The 8,596-nt window shown below is 38.9% G+C and overlaps 1 pseudogene; it reads left to right on the plus strand.

The window, feature by feature from the left end:
- Positions 1 to 793: 793 nt before the first annotated feature.
- On the plus strand, positions 794 to 1,417 carry LOC102867029 (annotated as a pseudogene).
- Positions 1,418 to 8,596: the final 7,179 nt, after the last annotated feature.

Here is an 8,596-nt window from a genome sequence, read left to right on the forward strand (position 1 = left end):
CCTTCTAAACCCAGCCTGGACTTCTGGCAGTTCTCTGCTGATGTGCTGTTCCAGTCATTTTTGGATAATCTTTAGCAGAATCTTGCTTGCATGTGCTATCAATGATATTGTTCTATAATTTCCACACTTTGTTTGATCACCTTTCTTTGGAATGGGAACAAATATAGATCTCCTCCAGTCAGTTGGCCAAGTGGTTATTCTCCAGATTTCTTGGCACAACTTGGTGAGCACATCCAGGGCAGCACCCGTTAGGTGAAATATGTCAGTTGGTATACCATCTATTCCTGGGGCCTTATTTTTTGCTCTTTCCTTCAAAGCAGCTTGAACTCCTCCCTTCATGATCACAGGCTCTTGCTCATATGTTGTTTCATTAAATTCTTCTGTGTCTGCCAGTTCCTTTTGATACAGTGACTCAGTATATTCTTTCCATCTTCTTTTGATACTTTCTGGATCATTTAATATTCTGCCTAAAGCATTCTTGATTATAGCAACTCGAGGCTAAAATTTGTCTTCAGTTCCTTGAGCTTAAGAAATGCTAAGCGAGTTCGGCCTTTTTGATTTTCGGACCCCAGCTCCTTGCACATTTCATTGTAATATTTTGCTTTGTCATCCCGTGCTGCCCTTTGGAATCAAGAAAGAAAAAAAAGAAAAAAGAAAAAAAAAACACCAAAAGGAAACTGAAACCTACACTGGGTTTTCCTCTGACTAAATTTGAGTTTATTTCTAGCCAGCCTAGCAACACTTTCACCATGGCCCTCAGCGATGAGACTTCAAAAACATATGAAAAAAGCACATGATGGCTTTCACTGAACAAGAAGCCAAGAAGGTAGAAGAAATAGATGCAAAGGCAGAGGAAGAATTCAATACTGAGAAAAGTCATCTTATGCAAACCCAAAGACTGAAGATTATAGAACACTATGAGAAGAAAGAAAAGCAGACTGAGCAAAAGAAAATTCAGATATCTAATTTGATGAATCAAGCAAGACTGAAGGAAAGTCCTGAGAGCCAGAGATGACCTTATCACAGACCTACTAAGTAAAACAAAACAGAGACTCAGCAAGGTAGTAAAAGATACAATCAGGTACCAAGTGCTGCCAGATTGGCTGGTTTCTAACAGTTGTGGGAGCCCCAGTTGATTGATTGTTGCAGGAAACAGGATTTCGCTCGAGTAAAGGCTGCTGTGCAAAAAGTAATCCCTATGTACAAAATTGCCACCAAAAAAGATTTTGATGTCCAAACCGATCCAGGAGACCTACTTGCCTGAGGAAATAGCTGGTGAAGTTGAGATACAATGGAGATTTTAAAATAAAGGTTCCAAAAAAAAAAAAAGGTTCCCAACACCCTGGAAAGCCAGCTGGATCTCATAGCCCAGGGAGCTTTGTTTAGAGCTAATGCCCACAGGACATTTTTGGACTAACCGTCTTGGAGGTGAAGTTTCTTCCATTCTTTAAAGAACCAAGATTACCTCTGCTGTTCTAATATTGGCCTAACTATTATCAATAGATGCAAGTTTCACTTAAAATGATCAGGAAGAAACTTCTAGTTCATCTAAAAGTAGCACAGCTTTCCATTGGCTCTGCAGCCATTCAAATGAGGGGCTCAGATGGTGGTACATGAACATGGCTAGGCAGTTCTCTTTGCCACTTACCTAGAGGATGACATCTGTGGTGGTCTTGCTGTCAACTCTCTGCACTTTAGGTCTAAAACAAATGTAAGGCATGTCTTCCTTACAGCTGTAGTAGTTTTACTGTTCTCTAGTGGACCCAGCAGGTTTCCTCATCTCTAAATTGTGATTTAAAAGTCTAAACCATGAATATGCATTATTTATTAAAAGAAAGGTTTATATAGAAAAAAATTTAAAAGCTCCCACACATTCAGAAAATAAATTCACATTACATACAAATTTAAAAGTACAGGAGCAAGTTAGGGCAAGAAGAAAATCAAATCGCTTAGTAGGTAAGGAATTGTGCTGCCAATCCAAAGGCAGGCAGTTTGAATCTTCTTGCTGCTCCAGAGGAGAAAGATGAACAATATCTTCCCATGCAATTTACTGCCTCTAAAAACTGACTGGAAGGTCACCTATGAATTGGTTCTGACTTGAGGATATAGAACAACAACATACTTTGGTGAGCTTCCATTGTTTTATTGTTGATGGTCATTGAGTAGAGTGCGACTCATAGCAACTCTATGAATAAAAGACCTAATGCCTTTCCATAACTATCATCATTTCTCTAAGTTCATAGAGTTTCCAGATGCATGTGGTTTAGGAAGTGGATGCCACTCCTGCTTCCAAACCTGTTTTACAACTGGGAGCTCCACCATTAGGAAACCATTCTGGTATTTGATACTCCAGTGGTCCAAGATTCAGCATCATAGCAAACCCAGGTTACATCATACTGCACATTTGACAAAGAATGATGTACAACGTGGAAAAATGTTCCTCCAAATATAACAGCACTAGTCTCACTTAGCAATGATTAAGTGTCATCAAGTCAAATAAGCCTCAGAGTAAGCTGTGCACAAAAGACCTGAACTCTGTTCTATAATTAACATCATTTATAGAGTATAGAGAGTTTGTAGAGTTTCCAGATGCATGTAGTTTAGGAAGTGGATGCCACTCCTGCTTCCCAGCATAAATTAATCTAGAAACTCATCCAAATGTTGTACATAATGGGTAACCATTATGGCATTTGGCAAGACTATGGGAACAGTGTGCAGCAAAACAGCAATACCAAGCTGTTCAGTTCCGCAAATAAGACAAAAGATGGCTGTGTCATTTAAAGAATATTCATTTGAAAATTAATAAATTTGAAATTTTAAAGCCACACCCTCTAGCAGACCTTCACCACTGGCTCAAGACTCAAGGACACCCGCCCTGGGGGGGAAAAGAGCAGTAACACATGAAACATGACCCAAAAAAGTTCCCTTACATGACCAACATGACCGCCATAAAGATGCTAGCTAGCAGCCAGACTCCCACAGTGGAGGCTTCAAACCCTGGCTAGTTTGCAGACCTTAGCCCTCACTATGAAATTTTAAAGCCACACCCTCTAGCTTCAACTACTGAAACTAAAAAATCTATATACAAATGAAATTCAAGAAAAATTACTTCTTCCTTGACTCAGTGCCTTACATAACACCTCTTTTCCATTAAATATGCTTATAGCTTTGCAAACAATGAATATGCATGACTTTCAAGAAATACTTCCTGATTTTATAAATTTTCCCTGTGTGATGATACCTGCTATAAATTTCAAAGATCCTCTATAAAAAGGGGGGGGCGGGTAGGTGAGCACTAGATCAGTTCAATTATTGTTATAAATATCTAACATAGAACCATTAATCAGTGCTTTAAAACAATAATAACTTGGCTTAGTCTATCTACAAACTACAAAAAGTACTATGTTCCATAATATATCCAATCTTTGCAGGAATACTATGGCAAATGGATCTTGGTTGAAAGCAGAGAGTAGAGGAACTTTATTCTGTGTTTCATTGACTATGCAAAGGCATTTGACTGTGGATCACAACAAACTGTGGCTGACTCTGAGACAAATGGGAATCCCAGAACACTTGATTGTGCTTATGCGAAACCTATACTTAAGACCATGGGACAGTCATTAGAATAGAGCAAGGAAACACTGCATGGTTCAAAATCGGGAAGCGGGGCCGCCAGGGATGTATTCTGTCTCCATACCTTTTCAATCTATATAAGGAACAGATTATCTGGGAGGCTGGACTCTATGAAGACAAATGCGGCATCAGGATTGGAGTTAGACTCATCAACAATCTCTGTTATGCAGATGACAACCTTGCATGCAGAAACTGAAAAGGACCTGAAAGACTTGCTACAGAAAGTGAAGGACTGCAGCCTTCAATATGGATTGAAGCTCAACATCAAGAAAACAAAGATTCTCACCACTAGGCCAATTGGCAGCATCAGTATGGATGGTGAAGAGATTAATATTGTTAACAGCTTCAGTTTGCTTGGCTCCACAATCAACACTCTTAGTAATAGCAGCCAGGAAATTAAAAGATAGATTGCATTGGGAAAGTCGGCTATCAGAGACCTCTCCAAAGTACTAAGAGCAACAATGTCAGTTTGGAGACTAAAGTGTGCCTGATCCAGGCCATAGTCTTTGCAATTACTTGCTATGCATCAGAAAGCTGGACAACAACTAGGGATGATAGAAGGAGAATTGATGTCTTTGAGCTGTGGTGCTGGAGAAGAACTCTGAATATACCATGGACTGCTAGGAGAACAAACAAGTTTGTCCTGGAGAGGGTGAAGCCAGGCTGCTCTTTGGAGGCAAGGATTCTGAAGCTTCGTCTGGAATACTCTGGACTTGTTGCAAGGTGAGATCAATCCTTGGAGAGGGACATAATGCTTGGGAAGATGAAGAGACAGCATAAGAGAGGAAGTCCCTTGATGAGATGGACTGAATCTGTAACTGGAGAAATGGGGGTAGGTGTGTCAGAAACAATCAGACTAGCACACGACAGAGTAGGATTTAGGGTTGTTGTACATAGGGTCACAATGAGTCACAGGAGATATAACACCAACAACAAATATGACAAATACTCAAAAACTTTAAAAACCAAAAAGGTAAATAATTTTAAAGTAAATTTAAGACAAACTGTCAAGAATCTTTTTCATTGTTATTCCCCATTTAAGAACATATGATAACACACCAAGTAATGTATTAGGGTGCTAACAGAAAAATCAGTAGTTTGAATCCACCAGTGGCTCCTGGGGAGAAGGATGGGTGGTCTCCTCCTATGAAGACTGACAGCCTTAGAAACAAGATTCCAGATCACTATGACCAGAGGGCGATAGGTGGCACAGTACTTCAGGCTCTACAGGAGTAAAATGCAATAAGAGGCAAAAAGTGGCAATCTGTTTACCTAAAGATTTAGAAACTTGAAAACCCTCAAGGGCAGTTCTACTTGCTCATAGGCTCATTACGAGTTACATTTAATTTGACAGCAATGGTTTTGCTAACATTTTTGTTTCTTTGCGTATTACCAATTTACTAATAAGAAACTTAAACAGTAAAAATAAAGCTCTTCAAGCACTGAATCATTTACTAGTATTAGAACATTTAACAATCCCCCCGCCCCCCCCCCGCCCCGTGTTAATAAGGAGAAGAATATGCTCTGTGGCATTTATTTGTTCAGCCTTACTTTCCTGTACAGCAAGACTGGTTTTTTTTTTTCTTTATATTTTGTTTTGTTTCCATTAATTTAGAATACATTTATGGAAAAAATACAGGAATATTCCCTATAATTGAGGGCTGGGAGTATAAATATAATTGAGAGCATTCTTACCCATCCACAACATCATTGACTCTTACCAGTTCATTCTTCAGATCTTGTCTTTTCTCAGTCATTATTAGCATTAATGTACAGTTTATGTATAGCATTTATGTCCTTAATGTGTAGCATTTATGTCCTTCACATAATGCTCTGAAACTATCCCAGAAATAGAATACATATGTAAAAAATTTAATCTGCACTTAGCAGAAACTGGATGAATGGCTAGATGAGAGTTGAGTGGCTTAGGGTAGGAATAAACTCACTTCAGTCTGCTGTTTTCTCAGATCTTTTTCTGAAATACCTCTGAGTGGGTTCCGACCACCAACTTTTTAGTTAGTAACTAACCACGTAAGCATTTGTACCACTCAGAGACTTAGTACATGCTAGAGTAACCGAAAGTATGGAAGTGTATCTGACTAGACATGAAACAACAGTGGCCACATAACAAAGGACTATATGAAAAAAAATCGATACCAAGCACATTATGTATATGCACGTTGTTGTTGTTGTTCTTGTTATGTGCCATCGAGCCACTTGTGACTCATAGCAACACTATGTACAAGAGCTCTAAATGCCGTTCTATCTTGTGCCATCCTCGCCGACTCAAACACACTCATTCCGACCACTCTATTCACAGAATCGATCCATCTCACTGAGGGGCTTCCTCTCCTGCACCGTCCCTCCACTCTGCCAAACATGATATCTCTCTCTAAGGACCAGTCCCTCCTTGCAACATGCCCAAAGTATGTCAGACAAAGCTTCAGAATCCCTGACTCCAAGGAGCATTCCGGCTTCACCCTGTCCAGGACAAACCTATTTGTTCTCCTAGCACTCCATGGTATATTCAACACTGTTCTCCAGCACCACAGCTCAAAGGCATCAATTCTCTTTCTATCATCCCTATTCATTGTCCAACTCTCCGATGCACAGCATGTAATTGCGAAGACTACAGCCTGGATCAGGCACACCTTAGTCTCCAGCCTGACGTCGTTGCTCTTCAGTACTCTTGAGAGGTCCCTCACAGCTAACTTTTCCAATGCAATTTGTCTCTTGATTTCCTGGCTGCTGTTACCAAAAATGTTGACTGTGAAACCAAGTAAACTAAAACTGTTAACTATCTCAATCTCTTCACCATCCATACTGATGCTGCCAATTGGCCTAGTGGTGAGAATCTTTGTTTTCTTGATGTTGAGCTTCAATCTATTTTGAAGGCTGTAGTCCTTGACCCTCTGCAGCAAATATCCTGGAATTTCTGTCAAAGTACTAAAGTAAAAGAATTCCACAGTGTTTAAGGGCAGGACTGCATAAATGTATACAAACTCCATGAGCAAGAATCTCTACTGTGCAGTAATGAGTGTTGGCAACAAAGTAGAAAAATATGAAACCTCAGACACTGATGCTGGTGAGTCACTCTGGAAAAGAACATGTTCCTCAAACATTTAACCATGGAGTTACCACATAACTCAGCAATTCTACTCCTTGGTACATACACAAGAGAACTGAAACCATACCAACAAAGAAAACTTGTGTAGCAATTTTTATAACATCATTCATAATGGCCAAAAACTTAAACCATCAAAATGTCCATCAATTAATTTCTCTTGACAGACTGTAAAGACTGGCAAAAAGTGGCTATGAAGTATTTCTGTAACTCAGAAAAGAAAGCTTGCCTTACACATTTTAATTTTTGAGAAATTCTCAAAGTCTCAAGTCATTTTTAAAGAAGAAAAATAAATGGCAAAACCAGAAAGATATTTGACACAATTAATTATAATTTGAAACATTTTTTGACGTAGCAAATTCCACCAAATTTCAAATCTCTGTCTGCATTGTCCCTCCTACCACCCTCACAGAGATATAAAATTTCATCATAAAAAGTTTTCTAACATATTTTTTCAAATTAGCACAAATATTTAAATTCATACACTATCTAGCATTTTCACTTTTCCACAGGAATAGTCATACATATATGGGGGTAAGTAGTAGTCTTCTGCAACAGGCACATTACCATTACTCCACAAGGTCATTAAGTAAATTATACTTCAGTCTATACTGCAACACCATGAAGCTATTAAAAGAGTTCTTTCTAGCATGATACAATTTCTAGAATCTGTTTTTTCCTCAATTTCCAGAATCTTTCCAACATACAGAAAATTGAAAGTGGAAAGAAGTTATAAGCAATGTGAGGAAATTAACTCTCATCTGTATAAACCCTCAAATATATAATGTTTGAATATAAAAAACAAAAAGCAAGCAAACAACAATGAAAAACACATGCATACATTGCTTCTCCAATTAAGAAAACCATGACTAACAGGAAAATGCATTGGAAAAAAAATTAATAATAATAATAATAAACCAAATAGGGAAGCCTCTATTCTGAAGCACAATGCAGTGAGTAACAGGATACAACTGATAAACATACAAGGAAGACTTGCTAATTATTATTCAAATATATGCATTGGCCATAAAAGACAAAGAAGAAGAAGAAACTGAAGATTTTAACTAACTTGTGTATATAAAATTGACTCAGCATGCAATCAGGATGCATTAAGAGAACTGGTCAACAGAACACAAAACCTGGAAACAGAGAAGGAATGATAATTGGAAAATACGGTTTTGGTGACAGAAATTAAACTAGAGATTAAATGAGAGAATTTTTTACAATCAATGCATTCATTACAAATGTTGTTACGTGCTGTTGAGTAGCTTACAAGAGACCTAAATGCTGCTCTATTATGCTCTATCCTGTGCCAACCTCGCTGACTCAAACACACTCGACCAGTCCCTCCTTGGAACATGCCCAAAGTATGTCAGACGAAGCTTCAGAATCCTTGAATCCAAGGAGCACTCCAGCTTCACCCTGTCCAGGACAAACCTGTTTGTTCTTCTAGTAGTCCATGGTATATTCAACACTCTTCTCCAGCACCACAGTTCAAAGGCATCAATTCTCCTTCTGTCATCCCTATTCACTGTCCAACTCTCCAATGCATATCATGTAATTGCGAAGACTATAGCCTGGATCAGGCGCACCTTAGTCTCCAACTTGATGTCGTTGCTCTTTAGTACACTGACTTTGCCAAAACAATTCGTCTCTTGATTTCCTGGCTGCTGGTACCAAGAGTGTTGACTATGGAGCCAATCAAACTGTTAACTACCTCAATCTCTTCACCATCCTTACTGATGGTGCCAATTGGCCCAGGGGTGAGAACCTTTGTTTTCTTGATGTTGAGCTTCAATCCATATTGGAGGCTGCAGTCCTTGACCTTCTGCAGCAAGC

Source organism: Elephantulus edwardii, unplaced genomic scaffold, assembly GCF_000299155.1.
Source record: "Elephantulus edwardii isolate Elephantulus edwardi_28Jun2011 unplaced genomic scaffold, EleEdw1.0 scaffold00459, whole genome shotgun sequence".
Classification (NCBI taxonomy): domain Eukaryota; kingdom Metazoa; phylum Chordata; class Mammalia; order Macroscelidea; family Macroscelididae; genus Elephantulus; species Elephantulus edwardii.